This window comes from Chrysemys picta, chromosome 7 (assembly GCF_011386835.1).
Source record: "Chrysemys picta bellii isolate R12L10 chromosome 7, ASM1138683v2, whole genome shotgun sequence".
NCBI lineage: Eukaryota > Metazoa > Chordata > Testudines > Emydidae > Chrysemys > Chrysemys picta.
In genome coordinates, this window is record NC_088797.1 from 70,694,961 (window position 1) to 70,712,263 (window position 17,303).

Sequence of the window (17,303 nt, forward strand, 5' to 3'; positions counted from 1 at the left end):
GCCCAAATATGAAACATGATGTTGTGACTTTGGGTGCAACCTCTGCCTGAAACTCCTAATCCAACCTGTGTTTAACCCAGTGGCATGTAAGTCCCAGGAGTTCAATTAATCAAGCTGGTTTGTCAAGTCGTCCTCCCTCCTCCTGGTACCAGTTTAGAGAAACTGCAGCTCTAATCTTAAATCATGTCCCAGTTGGCAGAGAAGATGTATGAAAGGGAGACATTTTATCAGAAGCCATAGCACAGGAAGATAGCCGAAAGGCATACATGTTTGTATGCTGGGTCTGTGCTTTTCTTTTCTTTTTTCTTTTCGGCATCCCCATTAATAACAGAGCACGTTTCCATTTAATCACATCTTAAGCAAGCTGTGTTAAGAGTCAATGATTACATGTTTAATCGTGGAAATAAGCACCAGCGAAGCCAGTCATTCACTCTTACCCCAAGGGAGGTATATTTCTTGGAAAGCACTGATGGAAAAGTCAATGTGCTTGAGTCTCAGCTGGGGCATAAAACCCATAGCACATTTTGTTTATGCCACTGCGTTCATGTCATTTCAGTGTGTGTGTCTGTGAACAGGAGGGGTTAAAGGTACATTTGTGAGCTTCTATTTTGGTTTCCATCATTCCAATGACACCTACTTGCATGATACATTCTTGTCTCTTTTGCCCTATTGATGTTGTCATGGTCGGGGGCAGGGAATATGAGATGTTCCTTAGATATGTGAATTAAGAAATATGACCACTAGATGATGGAACTACCAACGTGAAGGGATTTGAAAAGAAAATACTCCAGTAAACAGTATATTAGGGAATTTAGCTGAAACAATATTTGATTACTCCTGTGTGTTTAGAGAGATTATGAGGTGATTGAGCTTATAAGCAGAGGGGGAAGCCTGAACCAAACCACTGGATCTTGACACTTTTGAAAAGTTTGTAGCCATGTGTGAACTTTGTTTGCCAACCCCATCTCTATTTAGGACACATCTACACTTTGAGCCGGAAGTGTAAATCCCAGCTTGAAGAGACATTTCCATGTGAGCTCTGATTGGGCTAGCGTGCTAACAATGAAGTGTAGCTGTAGCAGCATGAGCAGTGGGAGAGGCTAGTTTGCCTCTATTATGTACCCGTCCAAGTCACTATGACAGGTGGTGCAGGATTTTTTTTTTTTTTTTTTTTTTTTTACTGCTCGCTTGTTTGATTTAACTAGTGGAAAGAAAGGGGAAAAAAACTGATCTTTAATTTGTTAGAGTTGTAAAGGGAAGCCCTGAGCCACAATGCTGTTAGTCAATTAATATTATATCACCTCTTTTTCAAACTTTGTTCGAACATATTCTCCTTTCTTCACTGATAGCATTTATAGTTTTAAGATAAACATGGTATACAGTATAATGGTTCTCTATTGTATAGTAACAGGAGCCCTAGATCTATTGTTTTCAGTGCACTTAAGAGAATGTAGGTCTTCCACAATGTCTTGAGATATTACAGTTGCAAATGCAGATCTATACAAACTTTCTTTCAGGTGATCTTAAATCTTTTTATTTGCAGCCATAGCAGTGTTGTTAAAATAGGAATAATACCTGTACAAATAAAGGCTACCCAAACCTTCTCCCAATTGTTTCACCCCATAGATCACCTAGTATTAAATAGCATAGAGTGGGATGTTTTCTTGATTTACAATCACACAACTTAAAGGGAAAAAAAAAGGCAAACTATTCCAATGGTATCCACTTCCTGCATTGAAAAATGAACTGTGGTCTCACAGCTCCCTTGAGTGTTTGGAAGGAGAATAGCATCTCTTAATAATAAAGCACTTTCCTATGAGCCGTGCACATTCATATAATTATCATTTGCCTGGCAAATTTTCAACCATCAACAGAGAAAGTTTTCATTGATTGCCTCCTGTTGTAAGGAAGCAATAATACTGCTGTCTCTGTCTTTCATGAACAATACAAATCAGAGAAAACAGAAAGAGTTAGGGAGACTAGGTGGGAATAAAATGCAGTGTGGTGTGAGTTATTTCCCATATCACTGCATAGAAGTACAGGATCATGGTCTCTCTGCATAGGCACTAAGTATATAGACTAAGGTTTTCAAAGATGGCTACTGATTTTTGGATGCTCAGTCTGAGACACCTAAAAGGAGCCTCATTTTCAAAAAGTGCTGAACCACCCTCTGAAACTGTGGTAAGCTGCCTCAAGTCAGGGACTCCAAATTGCTAGTCACTTTTGAAAATCTTGGCCATTGTGCAGTAATTTGGAAAATAGAATGTTACCATTTTGCTACAGGGTTGCAAATGGCTCAAGCTCCCATGAAATAAAAGCTACATATGAGAAATATTGTTATAACTAATCTAAGGTTTGTGAGCCCTGATAGACTGCTGTTGATAGAGGAATTACTTTGAAGTGGTTGCGCTCATTGGACCAGAGTCTCACTGAGTTGATCAGAAAATGACACTATGCTTGATCCTAATCCCAATAAAATCAATGGGAAAACTCCCATTCAATTTGAAGGTGCTGGATCAGTCCCACTATACTGTGGTGGGGAAAATAGGGGGAAACCATTATATATAATAGTAATGCAACCCTGTGCCAGGGATATGTGTGTGTACACATCTTTGTATAAATCTATACAAAATATGCAGTTGTGATATTTTCCTCCCAATTATCTTGTTTTATGAATCATGACCGTGTTAGTGAAATAACTTATTTTTTAAGTGACACATTGATACAAATTCTTGTCCCATTGAAGTGAATGAATTTTGCCATTGACTTCAGTCGGACTGGAATAAATAATTTGCACTCACCAGTTTTCACCTCCTGGGATCTGTCCATCCCATAAAATGTGTGCATTACTCCTACTGATAAGCCAATCCTGTGGTTTCAATTTTTGTGCATAAATTGAACTTGCTCAATTTCCAGTAATTTAGTGAAACTTACCCATTGTTTTCTTGTGCTGCTAAAATGTATACCCAGATTCTATCATTTGTTTTTTGGAGGAAATGTGTAAGAAAGCTAATTAAAGTACAACATGAGTTGAGAGCTTGTATCTCATTGCAATATAGAAGAGGAGGAGGTTGAGCTGTAGTGTAGGTATAACTAGATGGCAGTTATCTTCTGTTTTTCAGATTTATAATTAGTTTGGCAATTTTGTAACAGACCAGGAAGAAGACAAATCCATCTTGTTGACTTCTCAGACATCAAATTTTCAGACCCGTGCAGTCCGTACAAATAAGTTCAGCAGACTTCTAAATGGAGAGAACTGATCTGAAGGATGAATGAAAAGACGCCTCTTCACCTCTGACATGAATCCAAACTTAATATTTTTTTTTCAGTTTCATAGCTGCTTATAAGTGGTGTAGTGTTTTTCTCATTAGTTTTCACATGCACCTGTATTTCAAAGTTCCAATCAGTATACAAGTACCAAAATATCAGGGTTTTGTTTTAACAAGCATAACCAGAAGCAGGAAGTATGAAATGAGACAATCCTTGTTTCTCATGGTATTTCCAGTCCAGTAATGCCTATCTAATTGCGCTGATGATTTCAGATTAGAATACAAACCAAATCTGAACTCAGAACCTTTTTGGTGGTTCAGTTGAAGTAGATGATAAAAAGAAATAAGAAGAGGTGGAAGAAGACTAAGTTAAATAAATTCAGGCATACAGAACCATCTGTCATTTCCTTTCTCCAATATTTTTATGTCCTGAAGTCACAAAAACGTTGCGATATTGGGTACAGAAGTACCTAAGGGACATAAGAGCCTAAGTCCGTTGCAAGGAAATTGTGATTTAAAAAGAGATTTAGGTGTGTTGTGAAAATTTTACCCAGTATGATGTCATTCTTCCAAAATATCAGCTATACAGATAGACTTCTTTTTAATGTAGGTTCGTGCCTAGGCTAAATTAAATTTCTAATGTAATCTAAAAATGTTAACAAGATTAAAAAATGAGTTTTGATTTCGCAAAATTTACGGTTGGTCATAGGACTTGTTACTATGAGGAGTGCCATTGGAATAATAAGTGTGTTAAAGTGTATTATGTGGATTGGGCCTTGGAATGACCAGAACACTTTGTCTTATCTTTAATGAAATAAGTTCAAACCATGATTTTGGAAATTGTATCTTCTGTCTTGGTTGTGTGTGTTCCGATGATGTTGGGGACAACTTGGAGATGTTCCCAAAAGTTTTCGCAAAGAATGTGGGATCACATCCTAGGATCAGCACTTTCTCTGTTTCCTATCTAGTTCCTATTATTAAACATATTTGTGTCTGGAGAGAGGCGCTCTCATTGTCTTGCTTTGGTATGACTGCAAACGACTTAGAATCATGCCTCTTACTATTCATCCAGCCCTGCATAATCAAGTAAGGAAACAAACCTTGTTTAATCCCCAATATCTATGAGACTTAGTGAACATATCATGCAGTATTTTGAAGAACCGATGAAAGGTGATTAGATTTATAGCCAGTTTGTCTGATACAGTGAAATGTTTTCCCTAGACTGAAAGTCCTTTCAAGAGACAAGGTGGGTGAGGTAATATCTTGTATTGGACAAATTTCTGTTGATCAGAGAGACCTTTTTTTTTAGCTGACACAGAGCTCTTCTTCAGCTTTGTGTAATTTTTAAACCTTCTCTCTTTGATTAACAGAAGTTTGTCTAATAAAATGTTACCTCACCCACCTTGTCTCTGTAATATTCTGGGACCAGCATGGCTGCAACATTGCATACTGAGTCAAGAATCATTCAGATAAAGTAGTATAGTAGTGTGCATTACATTCCTAATTACCAGGGTTGTCAGAGGGTAAGAGTAACTCATTTCAATGTGGTTTATTGATGGAGGGAGGAAGGGCACAGTATCTATTCCCTCTCCCCCAGATAGCTTACAGTTTTTGAGGTGTTCAGAGATAGTGCCAGCTCAAGTCCATATGCTGCCTTGGCCAACCTCCCTTCTCACTCCCATTCCTCAGTCACTTGCTAAAAAAGTTGTCATAAAGTGCTACTGTTGATATTTTGTTCCATTAGGCAGCCACTTTTTAAACCAACTTTCATTTAGGGTCGCCAAAGGCTAATGGTTGTGCTGAAATGTGGGTGGCCTTTGGTTGATTGCTCTTGTAATATTATTAAATGTCCTCTGTCTAGAAGCTCATACTCTTTTTGAATTAAATAAGTTAGAACCTCAAGCACCCTTATGTTTTCTTCCACACAGCCCCTTTCATCTGAGACCCTCCACCCCAGTCAAAATCCTTAAAATTACCAGTTAAACCTCCTTCAAGTCACTCCTTTTTCCATGTTGTGTACAGAAAATGGTAACCTGATGATGGCTAGATAGATGGTGAATTGTGATCTCTGCTCCCGATTGGCTAAGAATTCTTTGTTACCCTGATTTATAGCATACTTACCTGTCTCATACAGGTATTTTAAGAGTCATTGGAACTTTGAGATTCTCAGATGAAAGGTGCCACATTCTATGCAGCAGAAGCACAAATTATTTTTTAAGAAGCATCTATAGTATGCCTGGCCAAAGCTTTCAAACCTGAATACCTACCATTAGGGACCTACATCCCTGGGTAAGCTCAGAAATAAGCTCTCTAATTACTTTTTCTGAAGGTGTGGGACACCAACAATACTGGTTCTCACTGACAGTTGGAGTTGTTCGACATCTCTGAAAATCAAGCCAGCTCTACTTATATGTGAGTGCCTAAAATTAAACTCCTAAATCCAGATATGAAAATTTTGGCTTCTACAGTGCATTTTGCAGTGTGTGCTCCAGGCACTGTGAAAATGCCCCACTCAGAGAGATTTGCAAGAGGTACACCTTACTCTTGAGTCAGGCAAATAGAATTGTGCGATACCAGGACTGGAGCTGTGCATTCACACTAAGATGACTGTATCCATTGTCTCAGTGAAATCTCCTGTCCCATCCCTCCCAGTGAAATTCAGCCAAACACTGACTCAAAGCTAAATAAGTCTTTTTGTGCCTGCAGGTAAATATGGAAAAAATGTAAACTTTTCTCTCTCATTGTCACCTACGCAGTCAAACCTGTCAGTGAAAATACCATAGGCAAAGATAGGGGTCATTTTCAAAGCAAATCACTCAGTCTCTGAAACTTAATCTCAGTATGGCCATGTCTCCAAATGTGTTCCCATTGCCTCTTAATAGGCCTTATGTGAGTAAAACTATTTTCAAAAGAATATTAAATTCGTTAAAATCCTTTGTAATGCTAAAAATAGGTGCAATTCAATTATAAAATAGCTATTTGCGTTATTGCATACAAAAATAAAAAAATCAATGCTTGAAGTTGTCGATAGGCTGCCGGGTTTAACCCTACAGATGAATGTTAGATGAGTCCTCATGGTTTATGCATGAAGATACAATTTAACGCAATCATTAATTCTAGTTTTTATTGTCTCAATAGCATCTAATGGCTAATATAGATAGTACTTCCTGAGCAGGTAGTGCCAGAAATAATGGTCTGGCCTATAGATTTGTGAACCAGAATTTCTATTGCTCTTTCCAGATGCTGGCTTTATCATTCTGCAGATCAGTCAGCTGAGGGGTTCCCAGTGTCGTTTTTTTACATTAGCACAGAAATGTAGGTTACCTTTCACCTCTTGATTTCAAGTGTATTATCAGGCTGAGGGGAAAAAAATCTCATATTGTCCAATAATTTTTGTGCAAACTTAACCCTTTACAATTTTGCTGAAAAGACAGCAGTGGATATACATCATTCCCATGTAGAGCTAAGTTCATTGAAGTGATGATTTTCACCAGTGATGGTTGTTAGTAAAGCAAAGAGTGGAGGTATGGAACCTTCTGCAATGAATTCTAGCCTTTTTCTTTTCCTGTCTCTCCCCTCACCTTCCAGCCCAGGGTTAGCCACCAGAATAAAACAGATGCAGGTCACTGGAGATCCAGACTTACACAGCACAAAATAAACTATGTCTATATAGAACTGAATGGGAATGGACATAATGGTTCATTTTTATATGTCTTCTTCCTGAGGTTTTTGCTGCCTTGCATATGCTATAAATTTGACCCAGATGTGACTAGATGCCATTAACTGCTGTATTGATGTAACTTTTGTGCTGATGTGTATTCTGCAGTCAGTTCCCTTTTCCTATATTGCAGATCTTTAATAACCAAAAGTTCAATTATATTTGATTATTCCTAACCTTTTAAAAATAGGGTTCCCTTAAAAGTTATGGTTCCCGTAGACTGCAGAGATGTTGAGACCACATCACTGTGAATGGTCTCCTAGAATGTGTTAACCGCTTATGCTAAACAATCTGTTCCACTTTGTATTTAGTATTCTGAGTACATTTCCCAGACCTGAAAATCTCTGTGTAAGCTCGAAAGATTCTCTCTCTGATCCACAGAAGTTGGTCCAGTAAAAGATATTACCTCACCCATGTTGTCTCTCTAATACCCCAGGACCAACGTGGCTACAGCAGCACTGCATACATGGTTCACATAGTCCTGTACCAAAAGAATGAAGTAATCAGGGTTTCTGAAGAACTTGCCAAAATCTACAGCTATTCTCTCCATCTCTTTCATGTGTGTCCCATGCAGGGCCCGGGGGGGAGGGCAAGTGGGGCAATTTGCCCCAAGCCCCCACGAGAGTTTTGCGGGGTCCTTCACTCGCTCCGGGGCCCCCGGAAAACTCTCACGGGGCCCGGGCCCCCGGAGCTTCTTCCGCTCTGGGTCTTCGGCGGCAGTTCGGCAGCAGGGGGTTGTTCCACTCCGGGACCCGCCGCCAAAGTGCCCTAAAGTGCCGGGTCTTCGGCGGCAATTCGGCGGCGGGGGCCCCCTGCCGCCGAAGACTCCAGACCCCCTGAATTCTCTGGGCGGCCCTGGTCCCATGCACGATATCCATAGAATATGTAATATTCTCTAATTAACTAGTATCATGTGGGGTATGGAGGTATGAGAAATCCAAACAATGTTGGCCAAAATTGCACTTAGTATAGTCATTTGCTTTCTGTCAAGCTGCATACTTCTAAATATATGCTCAACCTCTGGGAAAATAAATTAAGAAAAACATTTTAAGATTAACTAACACTGGTTTTTTAAGGTGATGCTTCACAGCAACAAGGCACCCCAACCTTGCCTTCCTGGTGGAGTTTAAAATAGAGGAAGGACACCTCCCAACATCATAGCAATTAAAATTAATTAGAAATACAGAGAATTGCTCTAACTCACCAAAAGATGTAGAGAGAACTTTTCAAATGAACAAATGGGAATTAGGCACCCACCTCTCACTGATATTTATTAGGTTGGGACTGGAGGAGAGCTGGACAGGAAACAGTTTTCCTGTACTGTGAGAATTTTTGAGATTTAAAAAAAAAAAATTCCCATCCCAAAATGGGACAAAATGTCAATCTCAAAATTTTTGCAAACTGAGAATCCAAAAAAATTGCTTGGGTCAAGTCAATTGAGAGGTATTGGTTTGGTAATTTTGAAATGTTTTATTTCAATTTTGACATTTTGCATTTTTTACATGTTCTTTACTATAAAATAAATTTCAAAACAAAGTCATTTTTGCTCTGAAAAACTGAAGTTCTTTGTCTAGAAAATGTTACAATGGGACACTTGGACAATTTTGAAACTCTTTCAACTTTTTTTTAAAATGGGAAATTAATCAAATCTGACCCTTTCCTGTGAACATGAATTTCATTTTTTCAGGGTCCCCCCCCCCCTCCCCCCGCCACAATATCTAGGTTTTTCTCAATAGAATGCATGTGGAGTGCTGCTGAAGCGAATAATAATGAGAGAGAGAGAGATACATTTAGACTAAATTAAATCAGGCCAGTTCAACAAAAGTGTCCCAGAAACAGATCTGGGATGTATTCTACTTTAGGATTGTTTCTGCCTACCATTATCTCCTCAAAATTCCTGAGACATTGTAAGTATCATATTGCATGAAACATGTGTGTTCCATTTACATTGCTGCTATTACAATAAAGTCTATCACTCACTATCCCTTCTGTCATTTTTACATGTTTGCTACAGGTGAAATGCTACCAGTAATCTACTGAATTCTCTAAAGTTCAGATATAAACTTAGGCTATGTCTATACTTGGACCTGTGGGTGAGTCCCAGCTTGAGGAGACATACTTGGGCTAAAAATAGAATGTAGCCATGGCAGCATGAGCCCGTCCTCCCATTGGCGCTATGCTCTGCTAATGCAATAACGGCACAAACTTCACTCCGTGAAGTAATGGCAGAATCTGATTTCGGTCCTCATAAAGCAAAGAGTATTGGCTAAGACTTTATAAGACGTTGTCTAGGCTCAAGGCATAACCACGTACAGGGCTTGATTCACATGCAACAAGAGGAGTTACTTTGCATAAGCGGGGAATTGACTCCCTCGTGGTGTTCATGGGAAGGACAGCTTTAACTGACACTGGGGCTACAGGACACCTTAAACTGTGCTGGGCGTGCCCCTTTCTGTCTAGAGCTGCAGCTGTGGAGTGGAGGTGCACTGCTGCAACCTCTCTCCAGGCAGAATTTCTTCTGCTGCAGGCCCTTTGCCCTGGTTTATTGTGGCATAACTGTAGGCTGAATCAATCTCTCATCATACTGAAACATCCAATATGCATAGTTTCCTTGTAATACCTTACAGTGGGTCAAGTTTTAGCTCAGAATTTTTTTGCTTTTACATTTTTATACAGATGAACAACAAACTTCCTTTTCCTAACTGAAAAAGGGAAGCATTTATCTCTTTGCAGTGATATGTACTGTAATACGTACATACTGTAATATATCAGCTATCCCAATGGAACAGTTATGATTTAACCAAATTTTATATATTAGATCCATTCACAGATGTTCTAGTAGTATCTTCTAAGTGCATTATTATAGTACAGAGCCTACGTAATAGCACCTATGCTCTTGATCACTATTAACATTCTGCTTTCTTACTCCATATCTCCTAATAATTCTCAACGAGGACTATTTCTGAGATGGTTTCTATTCCTGAGATTGCTCCTTTTTCCCCCTGAACACCAGTGAGGTGATGAAGGCTTCTCCCAAGAGCCCCTCATTTAAAATTCTGCCACCAGATTGATTCCCCTGCATGAAATGCAGCTTGTCCCCTCTCTGGCTACTGTCAAATCAATCCTGTCAGAAATGACATATCCCTGGGACTCATCAAAGTATTTCTGATGGGCAATTTGATACTTGTGGAATGGACAAGATTGGCAGGTATTTTCAAAGAGTTTCCAGTGGAAAGGTAACTCTTGCAAGGTCCTAACTCCACATGACCCTCCTTCAAACTATATGAGTTGAACTCCGTTCCATACTGTCTGTACACTCTTCAGGGACTAGGTATAAACATTTCCAGGATGTGACAATATAGTGTTCTTGCCAACTGGCGTCTTTGGTTTTTGGTCATGAAGCAGTGTTGGTGTTTAGATAAATAGATTCCTTGATCTTCTCTTCTGCAAGGACCAGAAAAGCACAGCTTATTGCAGACTAAGTGGGAAGGGAGGAATTTTGTGGGAGCCCCTTGATTGCAGATATCGGTAGTGTATCCCTGCCACATGCTCTGAGTCAAAAGTCAGGTAGATGAATATTCATATTGGAGTATAATGGCCAATAAACAGTAGTCAAAATAGGGACACAGTGCCAAACCCCTCGTCTAACTGATTGTTGAAATCTGATGCTGTGCCACAAATGGTGGAATATTAACAGCAGACTCCCATGTTTGTCAGCTAATATCATTTTCTCCTCTACTCTACAAATGTCGTGGCTTTAGAGTCAGGACTGATTAGGGGCATGTTATTAATGTAATTATACACTCATTTCAGTAAGGCATAGAGTAAATTCTTCAGTATGGATTTTGTTCCACATAAGGGAAAGGTTTGTTCTCATGAATTGTAACACTATCCCCCAACAATATGGAGAAGGCCTGAGTAAATTTTGCTAGAGGAAATTGGTTGTGTCACATATGTATATATTATTAGTTGAAGGAAAACCAACTCTTGTTCCAGTTTCCATGCTCAGAATCATTTTCCTTATTATTTTAACTCGCAAACCAATTAAAGCTCTGTTAATGCAGTTCATATTTCAGCACATGAAATGTGCTGGGTAAGATTACCCATACATCTAGCAGAATAAGGCTAACCAGAGCCAGTGGTTGCAAGTTGAAGCTAGATGAATTCAGACAAGAAATAAGGCACACATTTTTAACAGTGAGGGTAATTAATCACTGGATCAACTTACCTAGGGATGTGGGGATTCTCCATCACTTGAAGTCTCTAAATGAAGACTGGACATCTTTCTAAACTATATGCTTTAGCTCAAAGAGAAGTTATGGGCATGAAGCAGAAATTATTGGGTTACATAGATTTATTCTTTGCTCTGTGTTATGCAGGATCATAATGATTATGATTATAATGGTCCCTTAAAGCTTTAAAAATCTATTAATTGAGAACCTCAAAAGAAGACCATCTGTACTTAGGTACCTGAGTACAATGCACTTGGATAAAGAGGCATGTGACAATTAAGGGATTAAACACACACACACACACACACACACACACACACAGCTGTGAAAATAGTGTTTTAAATAAAAACTAGATTCTGTAATGTTTTCTAGCTTCCACAATCACAGAGATCTGTGCAAATGGGTACACCTAATGTTCTACCAGATTCTGACTCTGTTCCATATTTTATCTATTTACTCTGTTCCATAATGTCATATTTCTTTTTACTGGGGATATGTAAGCATAATTTCTTTAAATGCCAATGGTCGTTATACCCATTGATCAGGGAGGTGAGATGTTCTAGATTCATTCAAATGCAGCCATTTGGATTCTTGGAAGCTCCATTGGTTGGTAACTTTGCTATTTGCCCATCTCTGGTACTACAGCTTGAGTGCAGAGTAAATGAAAATCAAAGCTCATATGTAACTGGATGAAACTGTCAAAGTATTGCATCAAATGTACATGTAAACGTAAAGTAATGGCACTGAAAAAAAGCAAAAGATTTCTCATTATTGGCATGAACTTTTGGATAATGCACAGGAACGTGACTCAGGAGATCTGGGTTCTGTTCCTACCTCTACGATTGATCTGTTTTGTAACTGATCAATTAATGTAGTCCGTGCCTCAGTTTCCCCTTCAATAAAATGGGGCTGATAGCACTTCCCAGAGAAATTTTGAATATTTATTGTATAATTATTTGAAATTCTCTGATGGAAATCCCTGCTGTAAGTGCAAGGTTGTATTAAAATGTAATTTGAATTGCTTTCACATTGTCAAAAGCACCAAATCCCATTTTCAGAAAGTGTCTTAGGAAATTAAGTCTCATGGAAAGTTAGACTCTTAGTGCCTAAGTGCCCTTCTGAAAACAGGGCATAAACTCAGTTGCTTAAGTGCTTTTGAAAATTTTATCATCCAGCTGAAAATGGATAATTTTTTCAAGCAAAATTATGTAATGTATGTTTAAAAATAAAGTTTAAATGCTAAATATTTTGGCTAGCTCTGATTATAATGGCAAACAACAAATACACAGCTTTCCAAGGTAAGACAGAAACTGAGAAAATAGAACTGGTTGAAATTTTCCAAGCTGCAAATTTTTCAACCAAAATGAGAAAACAAGTATGTTGAATACATGTTGTATAAAGTGCGTTCCTGTGCACCCTGTGAGTAGGGCAGGAAGACGTTGGAATTCGGCTTTGGTTCAGATAAGCCATTGTACATTTGAATGCTTAGATGAATCTGACCTGAACAATTTGAATCTGCAAAACTCATCTTTTTAAAAATCTGGCTCTTGGAGATTAGATTTTTTTCTTCTGATGTTTGAACTGCTTCTCGTTCAGGTCAGAACTCAGAAAAAACAGAAACATATGTGGTAATGTATAACATTCTCACTTCCTGCTCCTGGCCAAAAACTAGAAGTGCCTAGCAGAATGATTAGACCTTAGACAAGTTTTGTTTTATTCCTTTTTAGAAATGAACTTTCAGATTTTAAGTGGGTTTCTTTCTTTGTTGAAACTGGTTCTCCCAACCCAACTTTCAAGACACAACGCCATTGGCAAAATAAGAAGAGTAGCAGGTGCAATGTAACTGAATTTTCAGTGGTGGTGGTGATTTGTCAAATATTTTTCAACATGTTTAGATATCAATTGTCTTGGTTAATTAATCTTCAAGCACATCTCTTCCAATTAACTGTTATCCAAAGGACAGCAGTTATACTCTGAAAGACGACTGTGAATGTTGTATGGGATTCCTTGTTTATTTGTGTCTGTGATTTTCCTACCAAATTTGCTCACTTTATAAATAAAAAAGATGTTTCTTCTGGCACATTGCCAACTCAACTTGGGAGCCAGAAAGTCAAATTCTGCTCTTGCTCATTATAGACAGTAAAAAAGGTGCTGCAACTGGAACACAGCAAAAAAATGATCTTGTTTAGGAAGCTTAGCCAGGGTTAGAAGCCTCTCCCTCCTGCAGCATAGCTGGCAGATGGATAGTTTATTGAGTTGGGTTTGAACTTATCAAAATTTAAGGAATGACTGTAACCTATCAGAAGAAAGCTCTCCTTCAGTATAACAGACTGTGCATATAAATATAGAGTGATGTGTGTGTGTGTATGTATTTATAATCATTACGGTAGAGTTGTGACCTGAACTACCTATTGCAGCTACAACTCTTGCAATGGGTTAAATTAAGCAGAAGCAATACACAAATGGTGGCTTACAATACCAGTAATTAATGTCAACAGTGTTGTGTAATTCTGTGATAGCTGCACCATTAATAAGTGTGAATGTCATTGTATTGGGTCAACAATTCAGAAATAACGGTCTTAGAAAAACAGCTAAATAAAGTACTGTAATGTTCCAAACATTCTAATCTCCTTGAGATGTTAATGTGTTGAAAAGCTATATTGTTTTAAATGGTAGCTAGCTTTGTCACAGCTGAGGTGATGTAATTATGTGCCGAAATGAGGAAAGCACTTATGCATACGTTTAAGTTCCAATGAGAGGTAAGCATATATTTCAAGTTCAGAATATTCTTAAGTGCTGTCCCAAACAGGGATGTGTCCCTGAATCACAATCAAAGCCAAGACCCAATAAAGCTGCTAATTACACTGCCAACATTCTATTCCAAGGGGTTTTAGTTTTGAAGAGGGGAAGAAAAATCACCCTTTCCTACCAGCAATAATGTATCATGTTCAGCTTACAAGTGAATTTATATTTTTAACACATTTCACAATAGTTGATCATGCTGCTTTATATATGAGCCCTAAACATCCTTTTCAAAATTCTAAGCTTTATTTTCCACATTACCCAATGCCAGATTAGATTTTGGATTGCAGCCTTTTTCTAGCAAGTGAGTTCCTACTGTGGGTACTAGTTATGACAATTTGGGTTTGTTTGTTTTAAAAAGAGAAAGGTTAAATATACAATGAATTACTAGTCCCTGTACAATTTAAATCCGTGATCCTGTAAACACTTAAGGGCAGAGTTCAGAGCCAGATTTTCAAGGGGCCAGATCCTCAAAAACACTCAGCACCCAAAATTCTGAGCCCTTTTGAAAGTCTGGCCGATGATGAAATTCAAGTATCGGAGTAGCCACTTTACAGGGAAACTGCTCAGATGCATAAAGTTAAACATGTTCATTAGTTTTTGCAAGGATCTCAATTACCTAAATGGAATGGAGGTATTCTGAAAAGCACTTCAGTGTTCTAGACCTCAGGGTTCCAATTAAGTAAAATTCTCTTGCTGAAACACAGAAATCGTAATTGCTAACATTTTTTTTGACAAGCCTGGTTTGCTTTCTCCTTGTGATAGGACCACTCCTTGTAAGGTGAATGAGATTTGGCTCAGTTGTTCATTACAAACTTTACTGGCCTAACTGAGTAGGAATAATGTCTCTATTGAAAATGCACAGTGGTATATTTTAATGTTTTAATTTTTAATCAACAATCAATTCAATACAGTATTAAAAGGTGCATAAAGCAAACCTGTGTTTGTATTGAATCATAGGAATTAGCGATGGAAAAGTTCTATTAGCTCATTTAGTCCTCCCACCTACTACTCGATAATTTATTTGGATCTCACCAAGAGGCGTTTCCCCCAATATTCAGGTTAAATTTAGACCATAGGCAGGGACCTTGCCTTCTTTTTGGTTTGTATAGTCTTATCTTCTTTAATTTACCTCTATTTTGTTACTTCTTGTACCACCTTAAATATTTTTTTTCACTCCTCTTTGCATCTTTCCGATACAAGTATGTCTCTCCTTAGCTATGTTATACATATTTAACTCTTGTATCCCTGAAAATATTGAGTTGCAATGACATGTGGAGATAATGTTTGTATGGCCTTCAGTTAGAAGCAACAGTAGATTGAATGGGCCAAAAGTATGTCTTTTAAAGATGCCCTTATTAAACAGTGCATGTTGCTGACAAAAATCTCAGTGCTGAATATCAAATGCAAATTGTTTTGGAGAAAGAAAAGAAAAGAAGTTGGGTAATGGGGGGTCAGGAGTCACTGGTTTTTAGCTTCCCCGTCCTCCACCAAAAATCTATTGTATGCTCTTTTTAAAAGATTACAGCTGGCTGCCTTCTTAATTCAATATTATTTTGGTAAGTTTTTGCCTGCTTTATTAATTTATTTAATGCAAATTACATATAGCTAAATAATGGTCAACTGTAAAACATGAGGATGTAATTCCATGCAGCGATGCTGATGATGTAATCATGAGAGAGAGTACTGTGGCTTGTGTAGTTTTTCCAAGTGACATCATAGGCCTTTAATTCACAGTGGGTTTGCCATCTTCCTTTTCCTTCTTTAAAATGGATCCTTCAGTAATGTGCAGCTGAGGAAATGTTAGCCCATTGCTATTCTGAAGATGCTTTGGCAGCCTACTTCCCATTTCTGCTGGGGCATCATGGGAAAATGTCCAGTAAAAGTGGGTCCAGTTTGGAGCAAAAAGGGCTTTGCACCAATAAAATGGATGAGGTAATATCTTTTATTGGACCAACTTCTGTTGGTGAGAGAGACAAGCTTTTTGAGCTTATGCTGAGCTCTTCTTCGAGTCTGGGAAACTAACTCAGAATGTCACAGCTAAATATAAGGTGGAACAGATTGTTTAGCGTTTCAAGTCAAGAGGCCCATTAATATCCCTTCAGTCACAGGGAGGAAAAGAAGGGGAGGGGAGCAGCTAGGGGGCAACTATTATAAGTGGGTTACGGATTGTTGTAATAAGCCATAAATCTAGTGTGTCTGTTCAGTCCATGATTTTTAGTGTCCAGCAGAGTTATGAATTTAAGCTTCCAGACTCATCTTTTGAAAGTGTTGTGTAGGTTTCCTATGAGGACTCATAGGTCAGATATAGGGTGATCGCTTTGTGAACAGTGTTCACCCATAGGTGATGTGGTGTTTTTGTCTTTTATCGTTTTCCTGTGTGAGCTCATTTGAGAGCATAGTGATTGTCAGTCACCCAGATACCACAGACTATGCTGCGAGGAGAAAGTCCAGGATATACACCTTGACACACTCAAAACTGCCTTCACCAAACAAGGACACTCCACCACAAAAATAGATCACATCATGGAATGGCCCACCCAAATACCTCAAGAGAACCTGCTTCAATACAGAAATAAAACCCCCTTTAATCGCACAGCCCTAGTTGTCACCTGCCCCTGCAAGGAACCCAGAGTATCAAACAACTACAAGCCATACACGATGAGAACTCCATCCTGAAATAAATCTTTCCTGAGCCCCCTCTTCTGGACTGCAAACAGCCCCCCAACCTCCCCAAGCTCATCATCAGAAGCAAGCTCCCCACAGACCAGGACAGCCAAATCAAAGCTGTACCAGACCCTGCCAGAACAACATGCAAAAACTGCAGACATATTTCCACTGCTACAATGATCAACACCCCCCGCCACACACACACACACACACCACAACACATCTTTCAAGATCCAGGAGTCCTACACATGCCTATCACAACATGTATTGTATCTATCCAGTGCACTAAATGCCCTAATAGCAACTATGTAGGGTGAAACCAGATAATCACTACACTCTCAAATGAATTCATACAGGGTGAATGCATCCTAATTAATGTAAATGTCTACAACCAGGGAGAGGAAATAAACAGTACAGACGCACAATGGGTCAGTCGGACCCATTGCATTAGAGAGAGAGAGAGTAAATTCCTTTAGCCTTAATTGGTGTTATTAATCCTGAGTTTTTATATCTCTGAGACCTAAAATCTTTGTATGAGTTGTAAATTTACTTAAGCATCTCCATGGGGAACAGAACATTGATAATAGAGGGCTCTTCAATCTACTGGCCAAA

The 17,303-nt window shown here is 38.6% G+C and overlaps 1 protein-coding gene across 7 annotated transcripts in view; it reads left to right on the top strand.

Moving 5' to 3' along the window:
- The window catches only part of RET (ret proto-oncogene), a 142,515-nt gene that overhangs the window by 69,835 nt on the left and 55,377 nt on the right, over nucleotides 1-17,303 (top strand). The window lies entirely within an intron of this gene.